Source organism: Ambystoma mexicanum, chromosome 3q, assembly GCF_040938575.1.
Source record: "Ambystoma mexicanum isolate Mex_15411 chromosome 3q, UKY_AmexF1_1, whole genome shotgun sequence".
In the NCBI taxonomy this organism is placed as follows: domain Eukaryota; kingdom Metazoa; phylum Chordata; class Amphibia; order Caudata; family Ambystomatidae; genus Ambystoma; species Ambystoma mexicanum.
This window is the reverse complement of record NC_090926.1, coordinates 298,928,705-298,948,668: the sequence shown is the minus strand read 5'-3', so window position 1 is coordinate 298,948,668 and position 19,964 is coordinate 298,928,705. Positions and strand designations below refer to the sequence as shown.

At 46.7% G+C, this 19,964-nt stretch overlaps 1 long non-coding RNA gene across 1 annotated transcript in view; it reads right to left on the bottom strand.

Annotated features, from left to right (window-relative positions):
* The window catches only part of LOC138582489 (uncharacterized), a 207,780-nt gene that overhangs the window by 59,596 nt on the left and 128,220 nt on the right, over positions 1–19,964 (bottom strand). Inside the window, exons 2-3 of the long non-coding RNA XR_011305031.1 lie at positions 11,910–11,993; positions 11,636–11,807 (exon numbers count right to left, since the gene is read on the bottom strand). This is a non-coding gene — a long non-coding RNA (uncharacterized lncRNA). The remainder of the gene's footprint in view (positions 1–11,635; positions 11,808–11,909; positions 11,994–19,964) is intronic.

Genomic DNA, 19,964 nt, shown 5'->3' with positions numbered 1-19,964 from the left:
CTGTAATAATTCAGTACACACCAGCACTGGACAAACCCCTTTCTAGACTATGGGCCTCATTACCCGGTAGGCGGTGAGCCATGGCGCTATTAGCGCCATGGCTCATGCCGGTAAAATACCGGCACCGCCTTGGCGGAAAGGGGATTTACCGCCCCATTCTAAGGTTGGAGGGGCGGTAAATCCCCCTTCCACCATTGCCCTTCCCCATTCCCATTTCTGCCCCATAGGGCTCTATGGGAATGGGGAAGGCGCTAATTACGGCACCGCAATTTTGCAGTGCCATAATTAGCTCTGAGGTCCCTTAGCGGGTTGGATTTTAACGCCTGCAAAAAGCAGGCGTTAAATCCCCCGCTAAGGGACCTCGTAGTAAGGCGGTACATCCACGTACTTCAGAATTGGATCTCCCAACCCCTTTGGAAATGCCAGCGATTAAAACCCTACATAAGACTATTTCCCAGGCCTTCAAAGAAGCAGCAGAACATTTACTCCAAGCCAAGAACAGACAAAATAAATTTGCTGACCAACATTGTAGTAAAGCCCCCAACTATCAAATTGGAGAAAAGGTCTGGTTAGCATCAAAATATGTGCCCATAAAAGGGACCCGGACCTTTCATCCCCGATATCTGGGATCCTATTCTATTGAATCCATAAAAAATCCAGTGGGAGTTAAATTAGCCCTACCATCCACTATGCAGATTCATCCCGTGTTTCACGTATCACTCCTGAAACCGGTACAACCTGGTACTCGGGTTACAACACCACCAAAACCAGTATTAGTTGACGGAGAACCAGAGTTTGAAGTAAAGGATATCCTAGACTAAAAATACACCAGATCCAAACTATACTACTTAGTTCATTGGACGGGATACGGTCCTCAAGACCGATCATGGGAACCTAGTGAATACATCCATGCACCTCGCTTAATTAAAAAGTTCCATTAGAATTACCCAGCCAAACCAGGACCAGGCAGAAGTGCCACCGTGAGAGGGGCCTTGGGGGGAGGAAGTGCTGTTATGACCCTTGCCCCTGGCCCTCACTGGCAAGTCAGCCTTCCAGTTAGGGCCAGGTCAAAGGCCTTAAAACCTCATCCAAGACCTGCTTGGAGTCAGTCCTGGTGCCTTTGGCGCCAGGCTCATAACCATCATGAAGACCAACATTAAAATGGGACTATTTACTTGGGACTATTTAACTTGGGGGGGGGGGGTTCAGCCAACATGGAGGCACACATAGCTCAGTTACAAGGAACTGAGCTATGTGCTCTAGTCTTTTGGGTGTGGCAGGCCTGGGACTACTTTACCTGGACTACTTTGGGTGTGGCAGGCCTGGGACTATTTTACCTGGAGTACTTTACTTGAGACTATTTAAACCGCACCCAAACAGCAGAACATGCTTCACGTTCTTCTACTGTGGGCAGCGTAACGCTCACTGTGTCCAGTTCTTTGATGTCAGCTTACCTGAAACCAAGGACCTGCAGAGAGAGAGAAAGAACACTACGAAACTTACCTGGAACAGTATCCTGTCTTCAATCCATCGCCGCATTCAGTTCCACTCACCTGAAGGTACGAACTCCATCATCCAGCACCGCATGCATCCTGGAATACCATAACCTGGAAAGAGGAGAAAGAAAGACCGCATTAGTAAGCGTTTACTCACGTTTCCTCCCGAATGAAGAAAGCCACACAATTCTTACCTGGGTAGTCATCTCCTGGTCAGTATTATCACTGGAACATTACGGCGCTCGGCGAGTAACATCGCAACCTGCAAGGAGAGAAAAGACACAGGTTAGCAATATAAAAGACAAAACAGTGCCGCGCATCGCGCATTACTCACCGGACAGCATCGCGCACACCGCGCTTTCGCCTACCGGCCCATGCACCTCTTCAAACTGCATGACAACACCAAAATACCTTTCCATACCTAAAAGGAAAGAAGCAATACATTATTATTTGAACTAAGAGGAACATAAGAACTGCATATAAAGACTGTAAAGCAGCAAACCTACGGAGTCGCAGCAGGCCTGGATTCCCACAGGGGGGCTTGCACCAGTGAAGTAACTTGGTTGCTGCTCGCCCCCAACATCTACGTGACCCTGCCACAAGGAGCAAGATGGAGAATCCACCTTTTACAATATTAAGGTGAGGAGAAGGCCCAAGGGGGAGGAAGGAGTTAAGGCCAAGGGAGGTGGGAAAACATAAAGACAATCTGGTATTGAATCCAGCTCTCCTATATTGCAGACCCATCTTTAACCAGAGGCCTTACCAAAGGACCGGGAGAGGGTTTGAGAGTGCAAATCATCCAACCAGGGCTGGGTGGTGTCCCCGTGGATACAAGGTGAGCGTAACATAAATCCCACCATATTACATTAAAACTGAACTTTTTACATTCCTGAAAATTTCTGTTGCAAAAAAACTGTCTTTAAAGTTTCTTAATAAAACAGTCTTTTGAAACAAATGGGCATCCTTTGTCCTTGCCTGGGCCATTTTTATTCTCTTCAGCTACCACCAACTGTCACTTCAGCCCATTGTGGAGAGGGGGTTTCCCAGTTTGATTGAAGGTTTATGACTTCACAGGTTGGTGTCCCAGAAGTTCCATTGTAAGAGGGCTCCGCCCAGACAAACGTCTGATGATTATGTGAACTTTCTTTGCTTGGTCAGTCAAAGTTTTCCAACCTATTAATTATCAGCCAAGTGTCCTGAAAGTTTATGGTGGTTTCCTTTTGGGGGAAGCCTTAGCTTTGCCAACAGCAAAGACCTGTTCTGGAACTTGCAAAATCCAGCCAATTCATTTTAATTCTTTTATTTCCTATTATTTTGTCCTGAATCAAAAACAAGCCTGTTGGATAAAACATCCCTTATCTGTTTCCCAGCACAAAACCCCTTCACATCGCTAAGCATGGATACGTTTTTATTCAACATTTGTTCTTTAAAAACAGGCATTTTCTTCATTGGTTTGCAAAAGCCCATTTTGACACATGTGGTGAAAACTATCTGGATTCCCACATTGTTCTGTATTCATAGTTAGTTCCTTGTATGCAGCACTTTGTTTGAATATTGATGCACTAAAATTGACATGGGCCCAGAAAGCCAGGGCCTTTTTGACGCCTTGATCCTTGACGTTTTGTAGCCAAAAGTAAAGCGTTTCCTGTGTAGCTGAAGGAAAGCTTCTTTTGATTTCTTCAGATCTTGCAGCAAAGCAGCGCTGCTTTTTCACTCCCCTTATTTTGTACATGTAAGCAACACACTGGCAGGCTTTTTCAGTGTGCCCCCTTGTTCCATCCTGCCCAATATGTGCTTTGCAAGATGGTGCAGCCATCTTTTTATAGTTGCAAAACGCAGGAGCCAGTGCAGCCATTTTGCTGTTTCTGCTGAAATGCAGCTTGGTGATGTGTGGAAGTACTGCTGAGTGGGTAAATATATTCCACCGATTGTGAGTTTTTTTAAGTTGCTTGTAACCTTGGTAAAGGGGTCAGTGAGACCCCCACACGAGGTCACTCACTAGCTGCCAAGAGGCAAAGAAACCTACTTTGTGTTGACCGGGCAGTCTGTATTCATGGACAAACACAACATCCTGTATATGCCCGGCTGTTGTGGGACCTAGCTATCACTTGGCTGCAGAGGTGCACATACAGATTGTGTCTGTCCAGTGACATCACTGTAAGTTTGATGGGGAACAAAAGAGCTCAGAGGCACTTCCACCTTATTTAGTGTACAGGCACATTTGCACATATTTCAGCAGTGAAGTCGGGTATGGCCTTCAGCTGGCGGCACAGGAATGACTGGCCTGCTTCCTGCGTTTGTCCACCCGGTGGACAGTGGCAGGATCCCAGACCTAAAGGTTAAGAGGTACATGTTGCACTGAGTGCATCTAGCAGTATGAACATGTGGATTCGACTGGGGAGGACAAAGGGTGTACTCTGTGTCTGGCAGTGTGAAAACATGACAAGTTGGGTGGGCGCAATCACTGCTTGGCATACAGTGGGGGCTACTTCCATTCACATTCTAGAGGTGGCAAAGCTGATGGCCTTACCTTCCATTGGTTGGAAGTTCAAAGAACATAGGCCACTTTTCTAGGTCAATGTGAAATTACTGTACAGTTTTTATGGAGATGAGAAGGTGGTATGAGTGATTGTCTAAGCGCTAAATATATTTTAAGGGGCCAATGACATGCCTTTAAAATGTGCTTAACTGGGGCAATCTAAAACTACCATGCATCGCAGACCATTGGGCAGCATCTTCCCGGATCCGAGATTCAGCAAAATATGTCTCCCCGGATCAGGGAAAACCATTTCCAACCACGAAAGGTTTTAATCTATTTAATTTGCTTTTGTTTACCGAAGCCAGAATTTGAATTGTTTTTGTTGCGAAGCCAAAGGTCGAGAGACTTACCCCCTAAATCTAGACCCCCTTGAACATCTGGTCAGGATGCATGAGATTATGCATATTAAGATTGCACTCTGCAGAAAATATTTAAGCAAGCTCTGTAGGTTTACAAGGTGTGCACCTTTTATACTTTTATGATAGGAAACACTCCTCATGGGTTATTATCCAGGTATTAATAATATTATGTCGAGACTGGAGGCTTCCTATTATGCAGTAAACTCTTTTACTGCCAACCAGCAGCAACATTTTTAAAACATGTTCCCAAACACAAGAAAACATTTTTAAAACACACCAACTTGAGAACAGAATATAAAAGACCCAATCCAAGATGGCAGTCCTGGCAACAGCCAACCAGGGTCTTCTCTGATCTATAAATGTCCATGCAGCTAGTTCCTCATTCTCATTTTTGCTGCTCAACCAACAGATAAGTGTTATCTTTCTCTACTGTTCAAGCATTATACTGTTCATGGATATAATGTAGTATGAATTGTAATAATATTGAATGTATTCACAGTATATTGTATGACTTTTTCATATAATGGTAGTGTAACGATACATTGTGCATTCGGTACCGTTATTGGTAGTCACCGTAGGTGCGTGGTTCGTGCTTTATTTTTTCCTGGTTTTTGCAAGCTCTTGCTGCCAGCACTGGGCCAAGCAGTGTCCGCGATACGGATGCCTGTGCCCTGGAGGTTTTCAGGACATGCGGTGCTCGCGTTCCAGAGGTGCTCATTCCAGGTCCTCCTTCCTTTGACACAAGCCCGGCAGGAGGAGCTGGCGTCCTGCATAGGTCGTGGGGGCACTCTTCAGCACCATCTTGTGGACTTTCCCTGCTCAAACACGCTTGCTGGCATTGTTCAGAATTCCTCAGACAAAGTTTCCTTTGTGTCTGCATGGCACACTTTGTCGGTGCATAGCTGAAGTGAATCCACCTCGGTTTCAGTGAGTTTGCAAGCGCCTGCAGGGTGCTTTAGGTCCCGGCATGCTCCGCCCTTATACCCTCATCTGTATGGCTGCAGGTCGTGTGGAGGTCCCTAGGTCAGAGGCTAGGCCTCGGAAATGTGTAGAAAAAACTAAGCATGTGAGTAAGGGATCCCCGTCTCGAAAGAGGTGTGGATAAGGGTTTTCCTCTTTCTTCTACAAAATCTTCTTCCTCCACAGATTCAGATTTATCCTCCTTAGAGGAAGAAGGTTAAAAAAGGACACCTTGGCCGGGAAAAAGGTACTTCGGGATATGTTGGGGGAAACTTTCTTTGATCCAGCTGATATCCAGTACCCTCGCTCGGCAGAATGGTGCCCCTGAGATGTGGGCGCTGCTTTTATGCAGCATTGGGTTCTGAAACCCATGGATAAGGAGGCCCGTAACAAACATAGATCAGAATGTCCTCGTCCCTTTTATCATGGCCACTTGCCCAGGATCACAGGAGCGGCACCATCAAGTGGAGGGACCTGGGGGCATCATGATTCACGCACGTCCCTTTGGGACGTTTATACATGGGGGGCCTGGTTGGACGCAGTTCTGGCGCCTTTGGCGCCAGGCTCATGGACGAACTTAAACAAGAATTTTTTTATTATGGGCAGAAGTGCTTGGAATGGAACAAGAACTCTTTTATTATGGGCAGGAATACTCTCAAGAACTCATTTGTGTGTAACTAGTCCGGGTGTGGTCTTCATCTGCATCTGCACGTGCAACTTCTAGGAGTGGCAGGGTGTGGCATAAAGGACTATGCTGGGGGGCGTGGCCTTAAGAGCTCAGCTATAAAAGCCAGCCCAACCCCAAGGCACATGCTTTGCGTTATTCTGCACCTCCGTGCAGCGTAACGCTCACCGTCACCTGGGATTCATCTCACCTGGAGAGATCCTGCCATCTTCATTCATACTTACCATTTGGAGGATCCTGCTCTTACCTGTACGCTTCTTCCTGACACTGAGGCTCACCTGCAAACATCTCAGAGCGCAGACATCTTCTTACTGGTACCGCGGCTCACATGCAAACATCTCGGAGCGCAGACATCTTTGTGACAACGCGGCTCACCGGCAGACATCTCGGAACGCAGACAGCATCATCTAGGCACCGCGGCACGACGAACACCATCCAAACTCGCAGCACCTGCAAAAGACAAGGTTAGACACTTAACAGACATTACGCAAAGGGCGCGCTGTCATTAAAACCTCACGCCTTCCCTAAAGCCATCGCTCACCTGCTGCTGGACATCGCGGTGGCATCCATCTTCCGCTCAGCCGCATTCCGCACGTCCACAGCGGTTGTTAGACCGCATTGCCACCTATTTGGGAGAAAACAGAGAGGAACGTTATTCAGTGAAAAACAACAACATTGAGAGCAATAACATCGAGACATTGAGAGGGAGAAGAACGAGCGAAAAGACAAGAGACATTGAGAGAAAGCAGAAAGAGGAACTTAGTCGCAGCTGGACTAGACTATTGTTCAGGAATCAGTGAAGGAACTCGATTCCATCAACAAGCGCCCCTGCCGGAAGTAGCAGGACAGAGAACTCATCATTCACACTTACCAGGTGAGCCTCATAGGCTGGTACGTTCCAACAGAAATCGCACCTTGGGTCGAAGAGGCTGGGAGATAACACAGTCACCAATCGGCGCATTCACGTTTTCCCATATCCACGCAGGAGCAGTGCCACCAATTGTCACCGCCCATAGTTGATCCACCGGGGACGAAACCAGAAGGGGGTGATCTAACGCCAGGGAGGGCTGCAACCGTGCCCCAACGCCTCCGCAGAGACCAGGTGAGCGTAATAGAAAGCAAAGCCTCAACAACTCTCTGCCTGGGCGTTATGGAAACTTCTGAGACAGATCTGTTGGCCCAACTACTAGAGGAATTACGGGCTGAAGTACACGCCTCACGACAAGAAACCAGTGCATTAAGGTGGGATCTTATTGTAACTCGGGAAGAACCGATGATATAGCAAGACAGGTGCTACAGGCACAAGCAGGACAGGTTCCCTTGCCTGGGATAAGCCACGCTGCTCCGCCACAACAATCCACACCGGTTCAGGTAGTCCTTCCAGGGGCAGTGCCCTTGGCTCCGCCTGAACGCTTCAATGGCAACCCAAACAAGTTTGCCATATTCATGAACCAATGTTGGCAACATTTTCTATGCAGACCGGGAGCCTTTCCTAATGATCAAGCCAAAGTGGCATTTGTACTTTCATATCTAGGGGGTAATGCGGCGGACTGGTCAACACCATTAGTAACCCAAGATGACCCTTTGCTTCGGAACTTTGGGGGTTTCCAACACGAGATGGAGAAATTGTTTGCCCGACATGCTCAGGAACAAGCCCTGGACAACGAGCTACTGTCACTCAGACTGGGAAATCAAGATCTATTAACCTACATTACAGCTTTCAATCGTCTCGTAGCCCAAACCAACTGGCCATAAGAGAAAGGGACTACACTCTTCTATCGAGGGCTATGTGGGGAACTTAAGGATGTGTTGGTGCAAGTTGTGAACCCACCTGAGAGATGTGCAGACTACATAGACCTCACAGTACAACTCGACCATAAATTGCAGAATAGGAAAATGGATCGAGCCAGAAGGTAGCCGAGTATGCCTACAACAATTCAGTACATTCAAGCACTGGACAAACTCCCTTCTATACTCTACACGGAAGACACCCACGGACATCAGTGTTTGATCCACCCGATACGTTGGAAATGCCAGCAACAAGAACCTTGCACAAATCCATCACTCAAGTTCTTGAGGAAGCAACAGAACACTTGAACAAGGCCAAAGAAAGACAAAAGCTGTTTGCTGACCGGCACCGAAAAGAAGCTCCCAATTTTAAAAAAAAATATTTTATTGTTGTATTGTTAGTTTACAAAACAACCTTATACAACATTTCACACACAAGAAAAAAGTATACATTTCATTTTACAAAACAGACATACAAAGATATAAAATGGAGACAATGCGAAAATGCCTGTTAATAAAGAATTTCCTGTTATGTTCATTGCCGTTATTCCACTGTAAAGGCATTATACATTAAGTTCTTTATTTTTTACCACCAATTCCTGCGTTATATTGTGGAGCAGTAAGTTCAATGCAAGAATTAAGGAAATATTTACACCCCACATACGACTCCAAAACAAGTTGGTAGATATTTCAAAATCCCCATTGAATCTAACTTTGAGATAGAGAGCTCGTTTAGACCCAAAATGGGTACATGTTAAGACAAGGTGCTTAAGGGTTTCTAGCATGTCAGTCTCTCCACAGAAACGACATGTAAGGCTAATTTGGTTTGAATTAAGCCCCTTTTCTTTATGTATCCAGTGATGTATTCTTTCTAAAGTCGGCATCTGATTAAGTCTAAACCGCATAAATATTACTCTCGCCCTATGGCAAGGGAATCTTTGTAAATAAAGGGGAATACATTCCCTTGCATGCCCGAAATTAGCATATTCCTTATAAGTTGCATAGGACTCTACGCCATTTACTGTATCCACCCAATCTGCTCTAAATAAGTCTCTTGACTAGTCCAGGTCGTTGAACCAGGTCATTTATGCAGGAACCTAGAGTGTCTTGCAGAGAATTCATTCTATCACTGAATCCCCTGATAGATTTCACTGCCCCGGACTCAACGACCTTATTTAACAACTCATATAGGGTGTTAACGGGAGGATCATTCATTTTTCTGAATAAGGATAATTGTCTCCACAAATATCTAGCTTTGAGTGAGATAAGACATAGCTCATGATGAATAATGGCATTAGGGATTGCCATAGATAGGCCCAATACTTCTTTCCACATTTTCCCCTGGACCACATTCAAATATAAGCCCATGTCATGGGTACAGATGTCCAGACCATACAAAAGAACCGGCTCACATTTCGCAAGATAAAAACGTCTTATTGGTAAGAGCGAAAATGTACATACCCTAACACTCAGAAATTTCATTTGAGTCTTTAATTTAGATGCTTTTTCTACAAGACTCAATTTCCACATCTTTAGGCTAGATTTATTAGAAAATGTATACCCTAGGTATGTTATAGCCTGGACCTGTTCCACCGGATCATCTCCCATCTTCCAAATGTACGATTTGACAATTCTCATCTTAGAAACTACAATCGTTTGTGATTTCGATGCATTAGGGGAAAGATTGTTCATCATTGCATATTGATAGAAAATATTCATCTTTCTACGAAGGCCACGTGGGGTACGGTCAAAAAGAATAAAATCATCCGGAAAGGCCATCCACTCTATAACGAAACTCCCCAACCTTACCGGAGCAATGGAAGGACCCTGCCATATGTCTTCCACATCGCTAACGTACAGGTTGAAGAGCGTGGGTGCAAGTGCGCAGCCCTGCTTGCTTGACCCCAACCATAGGATCAATGGCATTCGAAAGAGAACCTTCTTGGGTTAAGCGCACCTTGACCCAGGTATTCCTATGTAGCAGAGCCAAGAGTTGGACAATCTTACGTTGAAAATTCATTGCTAGCATTTTAGTCCACAGTCTAGCTCTGATAACCCCGTCGAAAGCATTAGAAAGGTCCAAGGATGCCATAAAAACTTCACCCATGTTGGATTGATGAACTGAATCTCTTAAATGGGCCAAAATATTCCCATTCAAGTCTGTTCCTAAGCCTTCTCTAAAGCCAACCTGAAATTTGCTAAAGCAAGCATTCCTTCTAATAACTTTATTAAGGTCCCTTAGAAGTAAAATTCCAAAGACCTTACTAGCTGCATCTAAAAGCGCTATTGGTCTATAATTCTGGGGGTTTAGAACATCCCCTTTTTTAAATATAGGGACAATAATGCTTTGGGCCAAGATTTGGGGATAATATGATACTTGAAAATCTCCTCAAATATGGGTTTGAGCAACTCTGCCCACATTTCAGGGGCCGCCTTTATAACAAAAGGGGGAATACCATCAGGGCCCGGTGCTCTGGATGGTTTGAGTTTATTAATAGCCCACATAATATCCTCAATATCCCACAAACAATCACCCACCACTGGAGGGCCTAAGTCCAAATCCTATTCCCTAGAGAAGACAGAAGTCAAGGCAAACTTTTCCTTATGGAAGGAGCACCACATCTCCGCTTGGATGGGGCAATCAAGTCTGTCTTGTATAGGCATAAGTGTAGTATTGACAGTTGCCCAAAATTTTACATCTCTGCCCTTGCAGAGGTTATGCATCATCAATTGGTGCGCTTCAAAATATTGATCCATTTTCAAGGACTTATCCTGAAACACAAAAATCTGATTAATTGTTTTCTTTCTAAGATGTAGTTCAGAAAAGGAAATGGGTAATTTCTTCAAGGCTTTAATTTCCCTATATTTAATACGCTTAGAGCTTTGGATTCTAGAGTCACCTGCCCTTCCCCTTGGTTTCAACGCCTCCATATCACTAGTCCTACTAATTTTATAAACACAGGACATTATAATATTATAGTAGGATCCCCCCAAATAGATATCCTCCTCCCTATTAATTTGTTGAAACACTAGGGACAGGTTCTCCAAAACCAAAGTATTACATTTCACAATCATTTTCTTATTCCATGCAATCCTTCTCCCATTATTTTCAGCCTTTAGGCCCAAAAGCATAGGATTAATGTGGTTACCAGCATTGGGAATAGAAAGAGAAAAGCAAAGAAGCTCCAAATTACCAGATTGGAAATAAAGTCTGGTTAGCATCTAGACACATACCTTTGAAATTACCACAGTCCTTCCGCCACAGATATCTGGGCCCCTATACTATCAAGGCAATAATCAACCCTGCCGCAATGAAGTTGGAGTTACCATTGCACATGAAAATTCACCCGGTATTTCATGTCTCGCTCCTAAAACCCATGAAACCAAATACACGGATTGCTTCTCCGCCAGAGCCCGAATTACTAAATGGGGAACCCGAATAGGAAAGTCTATCTTGGATTCCAAGGTGGTTCGATACAAACTGTATTACCTAATAGATTGGAAAGGATATGGACCTCAAGACCGAAACTGGGAACCCAGCGAATATGTTCATGCCCCTCGATTGGTTAGTCCTAATAACCCCAACAAACCAGGGCCGGGAGGAAGATCACCCTTGAGAGGGGCCTTGAGCGTGGGTGCTGTCATGGCCACTTGCTCAGGATCACAGGAGCGGCACCGTCAAGTGGAGGGACCAGGGGTCATTATGATTCATGCACGTCCCTTTGGGATGTTTATACATGGGGGGCCTGGTTGGACGCAGGAGGATCCTGCTTCTACCTGTACGCTTCTTCCTGACACCATGGCTCACCTGCAAACATCTCGGAGCGCAGACATCTTCTTTCTGGCACCGGGGCTCACCTGCAAACATCTCGGAGCGCAGGCATCTTCCTGGCACCGCGGCTCACCTGCAAACCTCTCTGAGTGCAGACAGCATCATCTAGGCACCGTGGCACGACGCACACCATCCGAACTCGCAGCACCTGCAAAAGAAAGGCAAAAGACAAGGTTAAACACTTAACAGACATTACGTTAAGAGCGTGCTGCCATTAAAAACTTGCACCTTCCCTAAAGCCATCACTCACCTGCTGCTGGACATCGCTGTCGCATCCCTCTTCCGCTCAGCCGCATTCTACGCCTCCACAGCTGTTGTTAGACCGCATTGCCACCTATTTGGGAGAAAACAGAGAGGAACGTTATTCAGTGAAAAACAACAACATTGAGAGCAATAACATCAAGACATTGAGAGGGAGAAGAAAGAGGGAAAAGACAAGAGACATTGAGAGAAAGCGGGGAAAAGACAAAAGACATTGAGAGAAAGCAGAAAGAGGAACTTAGTCACAGCTGGACTGGACTATTACTCAGGAATCGGTGCAGGACGCAGAGCTCATCATTCACACTTACCAGGTGAGCCTTATAGGCCGGTACGTGTACACAGAAATCGCACCTTGGGTCGAAGGGGTTGGGAGATACCACAGTCACCAATCAGCGCATTCACGTTTTCCCATATCCACGCAGGAGCATCGCCAGCGATTGTCGCCGCCCATAGCTGATCCGCAGGGGACGAAACAAGAAGGGGGTGATCTAACACCAGGGAGTGTTGCAACCGTGCCCCAACGCCTCCGCAGAGACCAGGTGAGCGTAACAGCTTTCTCCCTGATAAGGGCTCTGTTACTCCCGAGATAAGACCATTCTCTCCAAGAAGTGGATTATCCTAGGAAGGGTATTGATAAGGCTCTGCAGTCTTGCCAGGACTAACTCTTGGATGTGTTAGGGCACTGTGAGACAGGCATGGTATCAAGAGAGAAACAGACTCAAAAGTATTTCTTTCAAAACCTTTAATTACTAAGGCTCTTGGGTTGGTGTAATGCCTGACTGGCCCTAACTCTAAAGGCCTGGTTCCCTTTTCCCTTAATTAATCTTTCTAAAGGCTGTTGATGTTTAATAGGCCAAAATAAAAGTCTGTCTGTGTCTAAACCTATGCTTGCCCTCACTCTATACGCAAAATGTGATATGAAGTCTTTAAAAAGTCAAATAGTGGTGCAACAGAAAATAGGAAACCAAAGTTGGTTTTAGGTGGTCTTCTCATCAGGTGTAGTTTAGTCATTGTCACAAAAATGAGTTCAATCAAAAAGGGCTGTTCGTAAGACCTTCTCCACAGAGCCCTTGCAATATTCTCCAATACCTTCAGTGTCTTTGGATTCCTTGTGATTCCCTTCCCTAAGCTTCAGCTTGTTCAAGTTCTAAACACCACAAAAGAAATATAACAGTTCCTTTTAAGTTTCTCATGGTTCCCTTCCCCATGCTTCAATAATCAAAACAAGTTTAACCTCTCAGGGTTCCCTTCGCCGAGCTCAGGTCCCTTTCAAGTTGTCCAAGTAAAAAACAAAAACACCACAAAAGGAATATAGCACAGTTCCTTATGAAGCTACTCATGGTTCCCTTCCCTAAACTTCAATCAAAACAAGTTAAGCCTCTCAGGGTTCCCTTCCTCGAGCTCAGGCCCCTTTCAACTTGTCCAAGTAAAAAACTAAAACACCACAAAAGGAATATAGCACAGTTCCTTATGAAGCTACTCATGGTTCCCTTCCCTATGCTTAAATCATTTCAACACTACAACACAATACATTTCCAACTTGGTTGGGCCTCCCATGGTTTCCTTCCCCAAGTTTAGGCCCCTTTCAGTTTCCAACACAAATTCAGTTTTGTCAGGATGTAATTTGCTTTCTTTGTTAGGCCTCAGGGTTCAATTCCCTAAGCATAGGCCCCTTTTTGGTTTCAAGTACAAGTTCAACTTGTCAGGATGTACCTTTCCTTTTTAAACACTGTTCTTTCATACACTCTTCACTTGTGGGGCACAATCAGAGACTTTAGAAACTGCCTGGTTCTTTGCTCCTCCTAGGCCTGACCACTCTGATCTGTAACCCCTCTCTTTATTTTTTGCTCTTCTTTTCAAACCTTTCACCTTCAGGTGCTTCCTGCACACCTTCTTGTTTTCTTTGGCTTCTTGCTTGTACACGCTTGCAGAGTCCCTTTACTATTCCTTTTGTTCAACAGTGCACTCTTGCACTTTCCTTCACTTTCTTATTATTATTTCTTGCGCACCTCACAGACTTTTGTTTCTGGGTTGTGACGGTATGCACTGTGACAGCTGGTGCTGTGCCAAGGCCCAGGGGTTGATCCTCAACAGGGGCAAGCAGATCTGCAGAGCCCACTTATGCAGTGGAGCAGAAGCCATGTGACTGCGGGTGGGGCAACCCCGCACGATCAGGAATGCCCAGCAATTGAACAGAGCTGCGCATGGTGTGGTAAGCCCAACCACTTTGCCAGGATGTGCCGAGCGCCCTGGCCTGGCCCGCAAGCAGCAAGACCACAGCCCACCCCAACCCACCCATGCCAAAGGAGGGTCGCAGCCCTAGGCGCCAAGCAGACGTCAACACTATTGTGCCTGGAGGGTGCAACAGACCTGGAGGATGTGTTCTATGTATGCGCTGTGTGGGTGATGTCAGCATTCAATGCAAACCACGATGCCTGGTGACAATTCTAGGCACGGGTATGCCAGCCCCCATTGACACTGGGACATCGGTGAACGTGATGCCTGCTGTGCAGTTCTGGCAGCTGTTGCCAACTCTGGTGCTACACTGCCCCATGGTTAGAATTTTCACCTACAGGGGCTCGTACCCCCTACCATTGGATGGGGGAATTCCATACCACAGTGCGGCACGACAATGAGTCGTTACAAACTACCTTCTACATCACACATGTTGCTAAGAACACCCCGCTGTGTTGTGCGACAGCTGAAGACCTCGTTTTGGTGCAATTCGCCTTCCATGTGTATGAAAGTGACTCTGGGTGTCTGTAGGAGCCGTTTGTGCACCTTTTCCATGGTGTGGAAAAAGCCCTTCATTGGAATCACGTTGTTGGCCGCTGTGGACTCTGCAAATTGGACGAACGGGTACCTTGAGAATTCATCCAGTACCACTACGACGTTTTCTGACTGCAGCACCATCCCAAAGTCCACACTGAGAGCCCTCCAAGGAGCATGGGCCCTCGCATGGGACTCAATGGGTGGCTCCTTCACAATCGGCCTGGCACCAAGCACATCTGGCCAGGGCATCATCTACCTTGCGTTCTAGGTCGGGGAACCACACCTTCTGCCCGAGATGTGCCTTTGTCCAGAAGTCCCTGACCGCAGGTATCCCCAATGGGCGGATTGGAAGCCCACGGCGAGGCTCTGAGATTACGAACTCGATTAAAGGACCACATGAGAATTAGCTGTTGTGCCCTCCAGTTATGTGTTTGTTTAGGGGGATGTTTCATGGGATGTTACGACGTGAGCCACCTCGATGTCATTTGACGACCTACGTAGGGCAAGTAATAAATGGGAAGCCCCGCCCCGAGAAGGGCAGGCTTCAGACACACACAGCGTGACATGTCACTTTGGCTCCCGGGGCGCCATGCCCTTGGGACTCAACAGTGAACATGCACAGTTTCCACCAGTCTCATCATTTTCTGACTGGCACAAGCAGACCAGTCTTGTGAGTGCTGGAACATATTTTCTGTTCCCCTTCATCGCTGGTAACACGTGACGTTTTGTATCCAATTGTGTTAGCCTTTTATACGTTTGGTGTACAATGCAGGTATTTGTGAAAAATGAATCCAGGCAATATGTGGGGTCTTTGTATTGGGAAGCTGGGTCACTACGTCCTTGATCATTCCGGCTAAATGGAGGGCGGGGTATCTGCAATGCGGGATATCAGTACCTCGAGATGGGGATGTAGCGCGCATTGTTCTTAGTTGTAATAATCTTTCGTTACACAGCACATTTAAATACCTCAGAGATCAATGAAAGTCAAGGGGCAAAAAACACATTCCAAATCTCCAGCTTGAGTGTTCTCAAATGATGGCAAGCATTGTAGAGGGCGCCCGTCTGCAGGCGCGCTCTCTCGGAAAATACTCTTGCTTCAGCCTCGCCCTTTCTTTGCCGCAACATTTTCCGTGCGCGCCGCAAGCGGGGGCGCGCCTCCTGACATCACACTGCGCTTAAGAGCTGAGCCTGGGAGGCCCTGAGCCTGCACCCATGTCAGAGTAAACGTGCAGTCCCGCAGCTTCGGGAACGTTCTGTGGGCGTCGCCAGAAACGTGCTCATTCATAGTTCCACGACGAAAGGAGGAGTGGTGGGGTGGTGTCAACCGAAGCCGCGCCCCATTTATTTAATTGAACGTCGTAACTCGTAATCCACAGTAGAAGGTCCTGAAATGCAATTAGGAAATCGTGATATCGCTGTTGGGGACCGGCTCATCCTCATCGGGCTTAACGTGTGGAGTCTACGAATGATGACTGTGCGCGCGTGTTGTTGGCTGTGTCGGTTGAGAACTCGGTGCAGCCAGAGGTGCGCGTCTTTTTTTCTTTTTAATAATCTGAACGCGACATTCTGGAATCAATCGACTGTTATATGACAACCGCGCCAAGACGGTAACTGTAAGGTACCTGTTGAACACAAAGATGTGTGGGGTCTCATTCGTGTTATAGGTGCAGCTGCTGCAGCAGCACCAAGTGCGTGGGCGCTCACTGAAAAGCCTTCGTGAGCACACCTGCGACTGACACCAACTTCCCTGTACTATGGCACAAAGCGCTAAATTTGCCAGTTCCATGTGGCATCTTTGAACCGGTCCTGTGGTTATTTCTGCAGTGCATGCTGGGACTTTTAGACCACCCTTGCAATGGGGAAAAACATCTAGTTTCAGCATGCGATTGGAAGCAAAAAGCAGGATTGACTCGAGGTGTAACAACCGAACTGGGAAACTTGTCAGGGAGGATACAGTCTGTTAGCGGGTTGAGCCGCTCGGAATAAACACATGGACAGCAGTGAATACAACGCGTACCTTCTCATAGCTCTCAACCATTTGTGTCACAAAGGCGGGTGAAAACACCCGATTTTATTTTTGGTGGGTGAGAGGCCCATTGAAATGAATGGGCATGCAGGAGGCTTGGCGGGTGAGGCAGCTGTTTAGAAGGCGGGTGACACCCGCCAAAAGCGTGTGAGTTGAGAGCTATGCCTTCTTTATTACATACAATTTATTAACTGCTGAAACCCCCGGCACTTTCCTTTTCCCGATGTCACTTTCTTATGTGACGTTCCCTTTGCCGAGGCTGCCTTAAAGGGCCAGCCTCCCGTAACACCACCACCGGACAAATGTCCTTACATCTTTAACTTAACTGTCTGATGTGCTGTCAACATTCTTCCACTAATCTTGGAGGTCTCTTGATGCTCCTCTGGGGTCGACCTTGCGGCTCCTGGTGTCAGCCGCCGTCAGCCGCTTCATCCCGGCCTGGCTGACATTGACCATGTGGTCCAAGGGGGACTCACGCCTCATTATGGATGTCAACATAGTCTGGGTCTGGATCAACAGGTGGTGGTCTCTCTTCTGCTCCTCTCGTGAGATGTTTGAACCGAGAACTGTTTCAGGTTACTTCTTTTTCTTCATTTGCGGCCGTTATCATGGTCCCTTTCATGGCAACAACCTGTAGTGGCTCAGGTGAGAACTGGGAGTCTGTCTGTTTTGTTACAACCTGTTGTAACCATACTTCATCTCCTATTTAGAACTCCTTTGTTTGCGCCCTCCTTTTGTCTGTCTGTTCCCGTGCTTTTTCCTTTGTTTCTTCGTCTCTTCTGATGACTTCCTGGTCTTCCTCGAGTCGCGTTGTTGGGTTGTTGACCAGTCTGGTTTTGACTTGGTATTTCACCATGAGTTCTGTCAGGGTTTTGTTGGTGGCCTCATGAGGCGTATTTCGATAGTCTCTTAGCATTCTGCATAGTGCTTGATGCTGGTCCGTCCCTGCTATGCGTGCCCTTTTTATGGTCTTTTTAATGGGTGCCATAAATCTTTCTGCCATACCATTGGCCTGAGGCCATCTTGGTGTCACTCTTTGGTGGCGAAAGCCCATATGTTTCGCGAACACCCCAAATTCATGTCCACTGAAGGGCGCACCGTTGTCTGATTTTATCGTATCCGGTATTCCCCACTTGCTTGTTGCAGATGTCTATCTGTATCCTGGGTGCCTCCTGTGCCTCCTCTTCGCCCATGATAAGGTTTACAAATTCATCCTGGCATACAGGTCGAAGTGGTCCCCTTCATAGTCAGGCTTTCCTTGTACTCTGAGTTGAAGTCCCTGTCGCGAGGGCGGTGGGCCGTCGTACTCGTCGCGCAGTTGCGTATTTGGTTCCCATGTCTCATATTCCTGGCTGTCGTCCTCAGGATATATTTATTCCACCACTCGAACGTATCTCCTTGGCCCTTGTTGGTACGGGCGTGACTGGTGAGATTGATTCGTGGCTGGAGAAAGGAGGACCGCAGGCCAGTGGGATCACTGGCGCACGTTGGCAGACGCACAGTGGGATCACTGGCGTGTACAAGGAGGACGGCTGGTGGGGACGTCCCTCGTCACCAAATGTTAGCGGGTTGAGCCGCTCTGAATAAACACACGGACACCAGCAAATACAACGCATACCTTCTTTATTACATACAATGTACTAACTGCCGACCCCCCCCCCCCCGGCACTTCCCTTTTCCCGACGTCACTTCCTTCAGTGACATTCCCTTTGCCGAAGCTGCCTTAAAGGGCCAGCCTCCCGTAACACAGTCAGGGCCAGCCTTAAGGCAGGGCCACCTGGGTGACACAGCCTAGGTCTGGGGCACCATTAGCCTCCTGCCAAGCCAGGGGAATTCTTTCAAGGCCTCCCCCTTCCAACTCCCCCAAGCTGGCATGGTGGGATAAGGCGTGTGCGTAGTTACCGACACGACCCATTCCAATCTGTAGGTGCTGATCCAGTCCTGTTTTTTTCCTTTGAAATCTACGACTTGTAGTCCGAGTTTTATAATGGGAAAATTAGACCTTCAAATCCCATAATCCAAAGAAAAACAAACAAGGACTGGATAAGTACCTACAGATTGGAATGGGTCATGTTGGCGCGCGGCAGGCGCCCTATTCAAATTATTTGATAAGTATAGGGTGCTGATGCTTTTGCAATTGCACCTATTGATAAATGTAGTGCCCCACCTGACCTGCCTTGGCATGGCATTGGGGGCTCTCGGGGTGTGCCACATTTTTGTTTTGCTACACGGGCTGCCGCTGCTAAGGCCGGCCTTGGATACAGAGCATTGTAACACTGAAATGATTGTTTGGAGTCCATTGTTCACAATGCCCAGAGAGCCAACCACTTTTACAAACCGTGATGTTTCTCAAGATTCTGCCTGGATGTTCAATGTCTCCACCAGGACAATGCAAGGTTTCAAGCACTCAGTGGGCCTGAGTACATGAGGGGGAAGTGGTAGGCTCCACACTGAAGAAAGAAATATAATTTTACAGACTTGTTTGGGACTTTTCCCTTCAGCTGCCGCCTCTAGAACACATCAGGAAGGCCCAGCAAGTTTTGGGAAGAGCCCTAACTGCTGTTGTTGCTGGCCTTCATTGTTCGCTCTGCATTTGTTTCCATGAATGCACTTCTAAAGGGCGGCAGTTTTATTAATGGTTCGTAAGGCACCATGAACAGCATAGAAGTGGCATTTTCCTCTCAAAATCCCAGCTTAATGTGGATTGCTTGTGCAAATGTTGTGCACATTATAAATACCTTTTGTCAAACAGTGGATACAAACCTGCTGGATTATTATGACTGTTCTCGGTGGGTGTCTTAAATTTAGTAAGCCCTATAGGACATTTGTGGAAATCTCAAGCTGTTCAATGCCAGGTGTGAAATGGTCAAATATTCCTGGCTTTTTAGCTCTTAATGGTGCCTGTTGGTACTTGTACTCGTTAGTTATAATGTGTACAGGAATGTAAAATGACACGCAAAAATTTCAGGATGTTTGGAAAAGGGGCGTTAGAGCTATTTTTCTTCATATGCTTAATGAAAGTAGGGATTTTACATGAGGAAAGTGGGTTTTGGTTAGTGGTTTGGGTAGTGGGCAGTGGTTTGTCTGCATTATTAGCTTTGATGGGCTTTAGAATTCTAATACCGAGCAGATACTTAAGATTAGTCAGACATAACACTGTACTTGGTTGATTGATTTTACAAAGTATTAAATCGAATACAAAAACTTAACTGCATGTAAACCAGTGCCTCCTTTCTCAAGACCCAC